Source organism: Otolemur garnettii, unplaced genomic scaffold (genome assembly GCF_000181295.1).
Source record: "Otolemur garnettii isolate 467f Iridium unplaced genomic scaffold, OtoGar3 scaffold00022, whole genome shotgun sequence".
Taxonomy (NCBI): domain Eukaryota; kingdom Metazoa; phylum Chordata; class Mammalia; order Primates; family Galagidae; genus Otolemur; species Otolemur garnettii.
Window position 1 is genome coordinate 17,584,843 of NW_003852417.1, and position 13,416 is coordinate 17,598,258.

The window sequence follows — 13,416 nt, forward strand, 5'->3', positions numbered from 1 at the left end:
AAATAAAGCAGACAAAAACCAACAAATAACACGTTAGAGAAGACATAGATTGGAATCCTTATACATCGTTGGTGGGAATGTCGAATGGAATCCTTCCCATCGTTGGTGGGAATGTTGAATGTGGAAAGGAGATTGGCAGCTCCTTAAAATGTTAAGCAGAATTACCAGAAATCCTACTCCTAGATATGGAGACTTGAAATCTATATCCACACAAAACTTGTCCATGAATATCCATCCCAGCACAGTTCATTATAGCCAAAAGGTTCATCAGACGAGGAATACATAAATGAAATGTGGTGTCTCCCTACAATAGAGTGTTATTCAGCCATAAAAAGAAATGAAGTACGATATATGATACAATGTGAAGGAATATTAAAAACATTATGTAACACGAAAGAAACCAATCACAAAGGACGACATATTGTACGATCCCAGGGACCTGAAATCTCTGAATTACATCCATAGAGATGGGAAGTAGATTGGGAGTTGTTGCCAGGAGCTGGGAGTGGAGAGCCTGGGGTGTGATTGCGAAGGGGATGGGATTTCTTTGGGGGATGATGAAAATATTCTGATATTAGACGGTGATGGTAGTTGTACAACTCTGTGAATGTACTAAAAAACCATTGAATTGTACACTTTCGAAGAGTGAATTATATGGTGTGTCAATTGCATCTTAATGAAGCTGTTGTTAAAAAGTTGTCAAGAGGTGTTTAAGTACTAACTCAGGGCCTCCCTGTAAATGGTATTAAAGGAATGTGTGAATGGCAGAAAATATTTGAAACAGTGTCAGACCTCTTTCTTCAGCCCACATCCTGTGGCCCTGGGGCTTCACCCACTGCAGTCATTCCACACTGGGCAAGTCACTGCCCGGCTCTGACCATCAACTGGACTTCTGTCTGACTTCCCAGCAACGGAGTAGGCTGGAAAGCTACACTTTGCCTGGAGGGACAATTGTCTAAATTCTTTTGGCTGGCAAGGAACCGGCCTGGGGTAGCATGTCCTGGTTTCCATAGGGTCATGCTGGGCAAGTAGCAAGAAAAACGGTGGCAGGACTGGCCTTCCGTTCTTGAGGATGGAGGGGATGGAGAAGGAAGTGAGGAAGCAGGACTACCGGGTGCTTCCTACCCACGGATGTGGAGCAGGGTAGGGGTGGTTAGAAATATCCCTGCGATGACTTTAGTGGGGCAATGGGGACCCGCACCATCTGGAAGCCTTCCTGTCACTCCCCGACCACATCCAGAGTTGTGCAGAACAGGCATGCAATGGCAGGCGAGGTGTTCCTGAGGCAGGGCTCCTGACTTCCTGGCTTAATTTCAGCCTGCCGAGACCCAGGGCGAAGGTGCAGAGAGCCAGAGAGCTCAGTCCAGACTGAGCAAAACAATTTCCCAGGGTCAGATAGTGCGCCAGGGACTCCCGCGGCAGCGTGGAGAATGTGGATGGATAATACCTTGAAATTTAAATCTTTGTGTTCTTTTGGCCACCTTCTCATAAAAGACATTTTTTTTTCTTTCATTCATATCGCCTGGAGAGAAAGCAGAATTCTTACAGCAGGGGAGAAAAAGCTAGAAGTAATCAACCTTCCTTTTTTATTAACAAATCAGAAGGGAAGGCTAAGGGAAATAGAGCCTAGAGTGAATGAAAGCAGGACAGATGAGGAAAACAGAGAGGAAGCACCATGCCACAGGGGAGGCTGACCAAGGGTCTCCCACGGAGAGCACAGCCATTGCCAGCCCTGTATGCACACCCTGCGGCTGCCTCCCCATGGGCTGGGGTGCTCTGCCACAGTGCACGGCCTTGTTGTCACTTAACCCAGGGCTTTGCTGAACCCCGTCTGAATTGCCCAGGTAAACAGACATTCTCTGTTTTTCAATGGCTCAGGACACTGGAAAGCTCCCCAGAAAAGAAGGTGTGAGGCCTGGACATTCAGAGAGTGGGATGTGGGAGGAAATTCCAGCGCTTGTTCTTGGGTGGGCTGGACAGCAGTGACCCTGCTCTTTTACAACTGGCATTAGTTACTTGGGTACCCCAGGTCCCATTGCAATTTCAGGCACTGCTACATGGACAGGCCATGGGAACCTAAACCAATCTCCCACTGATCTCAAGGACTCTTGAATTCTCATTTTCTGTCCCAGAACCTTCTGTATCAAGAGGCCTCCTCAGCTTATGTGTGTGCACAGCCCAGCAGTTCAGAGTGACACTACCAGAGATGACTTTAAACCAGTGAGGGTGAGAGCTGGTGGAGAAAGTCTCCCTTACCACATTTCTGGGAGACAGTTCTGGAGTTCTGGGGCTTCTCAGCAAGTCCCTTAGAGGTGGAAGTGTCCTGGACATACTGGACGCTTACCTAGGCTTCTCCTCTGTCCTGCCTCTCTCCCCCCAGCTACTTACTCCTGCTTCTGGGATTAGCTCTAAACACCTACGTAAGTGCCCTGATCCAGGTTCTGCATTCGTGTGACACCATGCTAAGTCACCTGGGTACTGTTAGGAGCTGGTTGTGACACTGCCATGCTACGTGTGCTTAAAATGGGGAGCCGCTATTTGAGAAGGGGGACTCCAAAATCTTGCTTTCTGTTTTGAGTAGTTCTGATTTTTCATTCTAAATTTCATAGACAAACCTTAAAGTTCTCACTGAATCCCTTCATTTGACAGATGAGTAGACTAAGGCCCGAGAGGAGCCTTGCCAACTAGCACATGGGAGAGGATGGCAGAGCTGGCTCTGGAACCCATTCCCTGGCTCCTCTCTCCCCACAGGCCTCTAAAAGCTGCTTGCTGGAGGTCACAGAGCCTATCTGTGGAAATGCCTAGTAAAGTGTGAAACATTATCAAAATGCTATTTGTCACAATCTATGCCAAACCTGGACTAGAACCTGGATCTGATGGCTCCCTGGCTATCAGAAGACTGCATTAGACAGTAATTTAATTGCTTATTTTCATAGTCACACTCTCAGACACTTGCTAACCAAAAGCCCTGCCCAGACACCCGTGCTGCCCCTGCTCTGCATTGAGAGCACTCTGCACTGCCATCCCTGGGTGTCAGGGTCTTCTGTGAGCCCTGGGTACCTTTTATTCACTTATTCAGAAAATTACTTAATGACTCTTCTAAGATGTCCTTGCCACATTGCTAGTGCTGGGGGTAAAGGGGTGACCCAGACAGACACTGTCCTCAGCTTCAAGAAGGTGAGGGGAGAAATGAAGTCAATGATCCCTCGAGGAACTATCTAGTTACAACTGCACTGAACACTGCCAACAGGGCAGAGGGCGCAACCACTGTGAGTTAGCAAGGGCCCCGAGCCGATTCTGGGGGTCCAGGAAGCTCCAGGGAGGGGACAGTTAGCTGGGACCTGATGGATAAGCGCAGACTGGCAAAGGTTGGGGGCAGACATCTCCTGGCAGGAGAAGGAGCCCTGGGTGCCGGAGGACGGAGAAAGCCCTGAGCCTGGTAGGGGGCTTGGACAGCCCATAGGGCCGTGGCTCTCGGAAGGTTTATCTTCACAGCTTCCTATAAAAGCAATGGGAAGTCATTGGAGGGAAGTCACTGCAGAGAAATGACATCATCAGATCTTTGTTTCCAAGGGATCATTCTGCCCACAGGGTGGCTGACAAACATGTTGGAAGGAGGCCAGCGCAGCTCTGGGGGAGCTGTGAGGAGACTGCTGAGTAACCTGCAGAGGGGAAGTTGGGGGGACAAGGTTGTGGCTTCGAGAAGAGAGAACTGGATGACTTCATGTGATGTTTACAGTGGAATCAGCAACTCGGAGAGACTGGATGTGGGAGAATGCAGCGGGAATTGTCACTAGTGACCCTTGGGTTTCTGACATAAGCTGCAGAGTGGATGGAAGAGATGCAGTTTGGGATGGAAGAACAAGACTTTGGATATGTCAAGTCTGAGATGTACGGGTGACAGCTGCACAGCGATGACAAGGGGCAGTTAGATGTGTGGAGCTAAGAGCTCACAACAGCTCTGGGCTTCAAACAGGCATTTGAGAATGTCCAGGTATAGGTGACATTTTAAGTCATATATGAGATCAGCCAGGGACCACAGTGGTAACAGACACAGTCCCCGCCCTCATGGAGCTTACATTCTAATGGAGTCGATAAAAGGATCCAAGAGGTTCCTTTGGGGCCAGTCCTCCCATCAGGAAGGAGCTGGGCAGAACTCAAAAGCCTTCTATCAAAAGCGGCCAGGGCTGGAGAGGGCAGGGCCAGACCGGAGGGGAGCCTCTGGAAGTGGCCTCGGCTCTACTCTTTCCCCTGAGGCATCTGCTGATTCGTGAGCATTATGGGACCAGAGGCGAAATGCCAAACAGAAAGTGATAACTTGAGGGAGAGGTTTTGGCAATTTCAAGGGTCTGGGAGACAAATTTGGATTTTAAACTACAAGGCAAGCAGGATCTGGGGGCCAAGATGTCTGGGAGAAGAGAAGCACATCGAGGTTAGCTCAGAGTTCTAAGGCCGCTTTCTCTGGAAGGCATTCCCTGCTGGGAAGCAGCACCCACCCAAGCAGTGAAGCTTGGCTAAGAGACCGGGCAGCTGAGCAGAGTTTTTGGCAGTCTCCAGGGGCTTGAAAGACAAACATGGAATTGAAGGCCCACCAAAGAGGAAGGGCCCTAGAAAACAAGCCAGACCTCTGGTGAGAACCCCAAAAGGGTTACACTTAGGAGGAAGGGTGAGACAGAAATAGAGCGGCCTTCACTGAGTCTGACAGCCAGCTCCAAACTAGCTCAATTCCAGCCAGGATTAGGATGACCTTCCGCTTCTCTCACTGTCTCCTGGAAACCAAAAGTAAATCCTCCAAGATGAAAGAACAACGGTCAGAGCCCCAAACTATTCCCCAATAGAAACAGCCCCGTAGGTGATCCAGTTATTAGTTAGATCAACACAGACTTTAGAATAACTGTGATTAAAATGGTCAAGAAAATAGATTTTAGGATGGAGAATGTCACCAAAGAACTGGAATCCATGCAAAAGAATCAGATGGGAATTATAGTGGAATGGATAAAATTTGGAATTCAATATCCTTAAAGAATGGCTAAAATTTCTGCATACAGCCAGGAGGAAAGCCATCTCAGAAGAAAGCAGGGGCACCAGGACACACCATGGTGGCAGCGGGCACATAGGATGGATGGAGTAGGGGCTGGCTGCATTAAGCAGAAGGGAATTCAGAGAGGGACAATTGGAACCACATTACGCTAGAACTTCAATGTTGAATGAAGAAATGAGAATTCTGTTCTGCAGACTGTGAACAGTAGTTATGTTTGTCTGTGTCTCTGGTTTTGGTTTGTCTCAGGGTCAATTTAGAAAAAAGCAAAAAATAACACAGTTTACGTTTTTTAAAAAATACTCTTTTTTTTCAAACATCAGGAAATACAAGGGCTGTACCAACACTTACAGCACTTTGAACTGTTTCTCCACCCCTAAAGAGTTTCATCTTGTTGGCTGTTTTTTTCTGAAAACTACGTGTTGAGCCTATATTACAGTTTTGGACCATAACATTGAACTTTTAAACAAATGTTGTTATTGAGCAAGACCTTTTTCAGCTGGTTTATTTTGTCCTTCCTTTACTGACCTTGTAAACGACTTAATTGCGAAATGTGGTTTGTCTCAGAGTGCCTCTTAACATTGTATTCTTTAAAATAGGAGATTTTTCCATTGCATGGGAGACCAAGAGCAACATCGCTACCACACTCGCACTCTGCACTCTCGCAGGGCTCCTCTCCCCACTTACTTAGAGACATGTGGTTTTCATCAGCCACCTCTCTCTTCTTGGCAGTCACTGTGGCAAGAATTTAAATTGTAGTTTGCATGTAGCCCACCCTTCTCACACTGAGCCCCTGTTTGCTATCTCCCTTTAACCTGTTTCTCTCTCCATTCCCAGAGAGCACCAATCGCCTGCCAGCCAAACCCAGTTGGTAGGGCTGCCTGGTCTGCCGGTCCTGGTCAGTGGAGCCTGAAGCAGGAGATCAGCCCAAAAGCCTCTGGGAGCTGGGGCGGACCAAGCCAGAAGTGACTCTCTAGAAGAGAGGGTTCCTGAAATTAGGCCACTCAGACTGGGCAGCGGGTGAGATTGGCTTCAGGCCTAGAGGCTGCCAACCTTTGGGGTGTTCTGCCTCAGTGCTGGTCCAATGAAGAGACTAAGCTCCACCCTCTGGCCGCAGGCTCCCCACCTCTGCCTCACCAGTTCTGACCCTTCCTGGTGTCACTGGGAGGGAGACATAAGGCTTCTACTACCTTGGTCAACTTGTAGGTTGGCGGTGAGGTACGGAGAACCCTCAGTCAACTTGACTACCCTTATTCCGGAGGCTGGCTGAGTCCAGCGGCCATCTACATAACCAGAAGTACCCAAGTACTAGTGAAATAGCCCCAAACTAGGTTCTGAGAGGCAGGTTGACCAGCATCCTCGCCCACCATATTAGCTGCAACAATGATCATTTCTACCTCCAAACATAGCTGGAATTCAAGCTTGTTTCTCCATCTCCACTGCTTCATCCTAGTCTAAGGCCCCTTCCTCTCACTGGCCCCCAACATGGACCCCAATCCCCCTCTGTCCATTCCATACAGAGGCAGCTAGATCTTTCAAAAACATAGCTCAGACCATAGCAGGTCCCCTCCTCCATGCCTTTCCACTGAGCTAACAGCAAAATACTGACACATGGTCCACAAGGCCAATAACTCTCCCTCAGCCCCTGCTCTGTACCATACTGACCTTCTGGCAGGTCCTCAGAGCACCAGCATCCCAAATTACCCTGGCCAGCAGCTGGGACAGCCCTCTTCCCCCTAGCATAGCCTCTGTCCTTGCAGGTACCACAGTGAACTCTGGCCAGAGGTAGGGTCAGCTTCTCCCAGAACTCAGTTCTAGCTCTCTGAGGTAAGTCAGCTTTTCCCCAGGACTCAGTTCTGCTCTCTGAGGTAAGGTCACTTTCTCTCCAGGACTCGGTTCTAGTTCTCTGGGCCTTATCTGATCCAACTCTTCATTTTCCAGATGAGGGATAGAGGCCCAAATGGGGAGAAAGTGTTGCCCAACACATGAAGTAAGTTGAGAACTGAACCAGCCTCTGGCCTGTGTTACCAGCTCTCGAGGAAGGGCTCCTACCTCTTCCTCAGCTATGAGGGCAGCCTGAGGAGCAGGCTGTCCAACATTTGAGAGAGCAAATTCCAGTCTGACTATTTCTGCCCTCCAGGGCCTGGGATACAACTGAGAGCTCTGGTTTATCCAGGTGAATGAACACGTTGAGATGCTGGGGCCCCTGGGATCTGAGTTGTACCCCGTGAGCCCCTGAGCCACACAGAGGCAGAGTGGCACCAGAGACTGAGCCCAGGCAGATAGCCGGGCTCTGAGATCTCACTGGAGGATGGAAAAGGGCCCTCCTATGGCTCAAGGCCCACCCGGCTGGTCCTCTAGCTTGGGAGGCTGCAAGAACTGGGACATGAGGGCTGGGGCTATTTCGAGAAGGCTCTTGAATTGGGGAGGTGGGGTGTGGCTAGGGAGGTGCTGACAAGCGAGGGATGGAGCCAGGTGGGATGAGACGAGTCAAACTAGGCGGGTAGGACCGATGGAGACATCTCCGGGCTATAGTTAACCTTAAGCAGCCGGGGAAAAAAAAAGCTTCTTTTTAAACAACCAACAAAATTATTCTGGCTACTTCTGTCTTCCAAGGGGGTGGCATAATTCATATCGAAAGGATGATGAATCTTTACATGCTTGTAGAGGCTGGTAGGGGAAGGAGTTGAGACAAATAATTTGATTGTGTTAAAGGAAAAAGTAATTTTAAAGCTGGTCATTAGTGGGTTTCTGGGCAGGCAGAGACTGGCCCAGGGGCAGTCTGGGGTGGGGGTGGGGTTCTGAGCTACAGGAGAATCAGAGAGGACACTATGGAAGTCTGATTCTGTGTGTGCGTGTGTGTGTGTGTGTGTGTGTGTGAGAGACAGAGAGAGAGCACGCACCTGGGGGAGGAGAAGATGACCAGTGAGAGGGGATGGGGGGGACAGGGACAGGGGAATATCTGATATTCAACTTTAAGGTGTTTTCTATGCTAAAGTGCAATGCACCTCTCCCAAGTACATGAAGGAAAAATATATCACATGTGCCTCATACTGGAGCTACTTTAGGGAAATCAAGGAAAAGGATCTATGTTTTACATTTGTCTTGACACAGGGCAGAGAGAAGGAAATAGCTTCAAGAGGCAAGAAAGGAAAGCAGGAAGGGAGAAAGGGAAGGAGAAAGGAAGGAAAATGGGAAGGAAGGAAGAGAGAAAGGAAAGAAGGAAGGTAGACAGGGAGAAAGAGAGGGAGGGAGTTCAGTAGAAGCAGGACACCAGAGTTATTACAGGAAAACTTGGGTTTCCCCCTGTTGTGGGTTGAGGGCTTGATCTACTTTCTCTTGGATATTGAAAGATAAGGTGGCTCCACGAGGCCACAGGACTTGGGAACACCTAAATGGCAGGCATCTGGGTTTTATTATGTGTGTAACTTAATAAGAGATTAGGAAGAAGAAAGACAGAGCAGGGCTTGGTGAGGTTCAGGGCAGTCTCTAAGGGCCACTTGAGGAGTTTCATTATCTGAGTCTAAAGCTAGGTCTGTTTTGCTAAAGGCAGGTGCCCAGGTCAGTCCCCTGAACTCAGAGGACTACAGAAACCCTTTTCGGATCAAAAAAGAAGTGGGAACACTGCTATCCCTGCTTCACACACACATGAGCATGCCCACACCCACATAAACCATGTCAGCTCAAACAGCAAGGACAGGTCTCACTCCCTGTATTCCCCTGCCTCCTGCCTCTGACTGCTTCTTAAAGCTACTTTTAAATTATGGATCATCTCATTAGCAGCCAGTTAAGATGACTGAGTGCTTTCATCTGTATTTCAGGGAAGTCCTGGGATCCTTTTGGCTATAAACGACATGTTCCTTCCTCTCCCACTTCGAGGAACTGAGGTTGCTCGGGGTACTGACCTCAGAACTCTCACGGTCAAGCCAAGTTGCTTCATTCTTTAAAGAGGTGTAGACTCTTCAGATCATATGTGGCTGTAATCAGGTGCCCTCAAAAGGTCTCACAGCACCTGACCCACAGGTAGACACGTCAGATGCTGGTGACCCGACCTTGTATCTCAGTTTCTTCAGAGAGGAGTCCATCATGAACTTTATTGTAATACAACCTTTAGAGAGAAATGTTCCCAGAGAACTAGTGGGAATCTCCATGCATAGGAGGATGACCAGGGAGGAGGGGATGGAGAAGGCATCTCAACAGAAAATGAATTGGAGATATGGAGTCTAGGGAAACGCAAATTGGGGTGAACATGAACTGTTAGTGAGAGAAATCCAACAAAGCAGATTAAACAAGAAAAAAGCATATTGGCTCATATAAAAGGAAGGATCAAGTAAACTTCAGGAATAGCTGGATCCACCAGCTCAACGATGTCCTTGAGGTTCTCTCAGCCTCTCCCCCCCTCCAACTGCCTGTTTCTAATTGGCATTACCCAAGGCTGGTTCCTGTGCCTCAAAATATATACTTAGGGTTCTGTCTCATTCCATCTCTCAAATATTTTCTCTCCACATGGCAGGAAGGCTTCTTGGTCCCGAGTAGCCCTAGATTCACATCCTGTTTGTTTAGAGACCCTACCGGAATGAGACGGTCTTTCCTAGCAGCTCTGTCGGAGAAGTCCTAAGCCCAGAAGGTTGGGTCAAACTCAGATCACAGCCCTGTCCCTGTAGCAGCATGGATCTGGTGGCCTGCTGTCCTGCCTTGGGTCATAAGCACACTCTGTTTTTGAGAAGATTGTAGCCATCTCTGCTCAAATCACATGAAATGGGTTCCCTAATGGAAAGAGAGGTTGTGTTACCACAGGAGGGGTGGCAGAGGTGCTGGCAGACAAGCCAGCAGATGTCCACTGCAAAGATCTATAATTTCTTCAAATAGCCTGGGCTGTTTCTTTCTTCTCTATAAGGCAAGTGTGGTCACATCACCATCTTGCTTGATATCTTTTAACAGCTCCCATGGCTGGCAAGGTGAAGTCCAGTTCCTTTGAGGGGCTCACAAAGCCCTCCCTGCTCTGGCCCTGGCTCCCTGCTTGGCTTTACCTGCAACCACTCCCTGCCCGGCTCTCTCCCCACCAGCACTACACCCAGACCTCCCTCTCTCCTGCCAAAACATACTGCAGGCTTTCTCCTAATTCTCTACACCACAGTCAACGACAAGTTAACAACATTTCCTAAAATCCGAGGTGAGAAGAGAGAAGTACACACCAGCATGTACCCTATAACTGTCCTTAGAAGTGTCTCTGCCGAGAACACATTGTCCAGAGCTGACTTCAAAGTCTTTTACAAACCCTCTCCTCAATTTATCCTCCAAGTGCCTCCTTGTGGCCAGGGATAAACCTTCTCCCATCACCAGGCCTATCACAACAATGCCCCTTCTTTGGAGTTCAGGTCTAAGCTGCTTCACCACCTCCCTACCCACAGAAAGTGTTTTTTCCCTCTCACTCACATCTCAGATCTGCCTCCCAAACCCTCTTGCTTGCCCCAGAATTAGCCTCTCCCCTGCATTACTGATAATAGGAATATTAAAGCAAATACTTGTCAGGACATCTCCCCAAAGCTGGGATGGTCAGGATTAAAATAGCACCTCATGTGGGACACTAACTCCCAGGTCTAGCCTGGGCTGCGCCAGACCTGATCCGGGTCATTTGCACAGCTGTTTTCTCCGGCCTAAGCTAAAGAAGTGAGCACTTCTTTCCCATGTTCTTCTCTGTCCCAGCTCCTTATCTTATGCAAACAGCTGGTCTCAGAGTAACACGCACAACTTTGCAACACACCAATTTCAGGCATAAGATAGTCTAATTTCAAGTTTGGAGGTGCTCTCAGTAAAACAATCCTCAAGGACATAATCCAACACACTCATTAAATGTATATTACTAAAGGATATCAACATCTCAGACTGAATAATCCCCTTGAGGACCTCATCAGTATTTTCCCATACTCACCCAGAATGATAAGTAAGTGTAGGTCCTTGCTTTATATTAGCATAGCTCCACGGGTCAATTCAAGTAGTACATTCCAAAACCAAAAGAATGTAAGCAAATTCTGCTCTCCATCAGAAAAGGTAGGCACAGCTTATAATCCTAAAATGTCATTTTTCTCCCCAAGTTAAAAAAACCCAACTTTTTATAAAGTAATTTTATCATTTCAAGACAAAGGACAGTAAGGAGATAGAACAGGTGAAGTTTCAAAGTTTTGCTGTGGGAGAACTATTCAGATAATCAAAACCAAAATCTAATCAGACATGGGAATTTCCCAGACCTGTTCCAAATAGTGAAATGTTACATAATTGCTTAAAATTTTACTTTAAAACATAGCTAAGGCTCGGCGCCTGTGGCTCAAGTGGCTAAGGCGCCAGCCACATACACCTAAGGTGGCGGGTTTGAATCCAGCCCGGGCCCGCCAAACAACAATGATGACTGCAACCAAAAAAATAGCCAGGCATTGTGGTGGGCGCCTGTAGTCCCAGTTATTTGGGAGGTGGAGGCAGGAGACTCGCTTAAGCCCAGAAGTTGAAGATTGCTGTGAGGGGGGACACAGCAGGGGGACAGCTTGAGGCTCCGTCTCAAAGACAAACAAACAAACAAACAAACAAACAAAAAACATAGCTAAGATCAAAAGCAAGAAAAAAACAGTTCTAGGTACCAGAAATAATGCAGAAACTTATAAATGTAAAGGGCCAGAAGGGGAAAATCCCAAATAGAATAGAAGGCAGTAGTGAAATCACTCCAAAAGAAGGCCTTAATAACCTAGGGCACTTACAGAACTCCTATAAAATTAACTCCTGCTGAAGGCTGGGCATGGTGGCTCATATGTGTAATCTCAGCACTTTGGTGGGCCAAGGTGGGAGGAGTTCAAGACCAGGCTGGGCAAAATATCGAGACTCTATCTCTACAAATAAAACTAGAAGGGCATGGTGATATGTACCTGTAATCCCAGCTCCTTGGGAGGGTGAGGCAGGATATCACTTGAGCCCAGGAATTCAATGTTACAGGGAGCTATGATCAGGCCATTGTACCCTAACCTCAGTGATAGAGCGAGACCCTGTCTCTTAAAAAAATAAATAAATAAAAAACCAAAACACAAACTCTATTGAAGATGAACTGTCAGAGAAAAACTATTAAACAGATGAGAAAGTCCAATACCAAAACAGACATTCCACTAATTCAATAATTGGGATAACTCACACCAGAGAAACTTGAGGCTAAAAGTTGATCTGAAAAGGGCCTAAAATTTGATTGAAAGTTTAAAGAGATAAAGGATGTTCCCATATAACAGGAACAGAAAATTGCGAAATAAAGACAATAGGATTTCCAATCTCTGACTATAATTGTGGGTTTGTCTATTTCTCTTTGCAGTTTTTGTGGGGGTGGGGGGAGTGTCTTCTTTCTTTATGAATGCTGAAGCTTTCCTATTAGGTGCATATACATTTAGAATTACTGTGTCCTCTTGATGAATTGATCCCTTTATCACTATGAATTGCCTTTTTTTAAATCCTTGGAAATATTCTTTCCTCTGAAATCTACTTTGTATGATATTAATAAAGCTACTCCAGATTTCCTTTGAAGTATTTGCAACCTTTTACTTTTAACCTATTTATAACTATGTTTGAAGTGGGGTTCTTATTGGTAGCATAAAGTTGGATCATAATTTTTTTAAAAAAGAAAAAAGAAAAATCCAATATAACAATCTATGCTTTTTAATTGGGATGTTTAGACCATTTACATTTAATATGATTGTAAGTATGGTTGAGTTTAAACTGCTATTTTGCTATTTACCTAATATATTTTATGATTCTATTTTATCATAGTTCTGCTTTATTCGCAGGATAGTATATGATATCCATTTCCTTATAGGTCAGCCTCATTCTTTTTAAACTTCAGTATAGTATTCCATAATATAGACATGCCATAGCTTATTTACCTATCAATGGAAACAATTTTTTCTTAATTTTCTGTGTTATGAGCAGCACTACACTTAGTATCTTTATGCATGCCTCTTTATGCTTTTGTACTTCTATAAGATCAAGTCATAACAGTGAAACTTTGGGGTCAAAGGAAATGTATATTTTTACGGTCAGTCTTCCCAGTTGCCTTCCAAAAAAGCTGTACCAATTTGTCTCACCAACAGCATTTCCCTATATCCTTGCCAACTCTAGCTAGAATCAATCTGTCTTCCTTTGCTCATTCTACTGGGGAGTTGAGTGTCATTACTGTTGACTTCGCATGTTTGTGGTGATATCAAACATATTTACATGTATTTGCCATTTGTATTTCATCTGTGAATTGCCTATTGTTATGGACTGAATTGTGTCTCCACAAACTTCTTGTGTCTCCGAACTTGGCCAGCATCTCAGAATGTGATGTATTTGGAGATAGAGCCTTTAAAGAA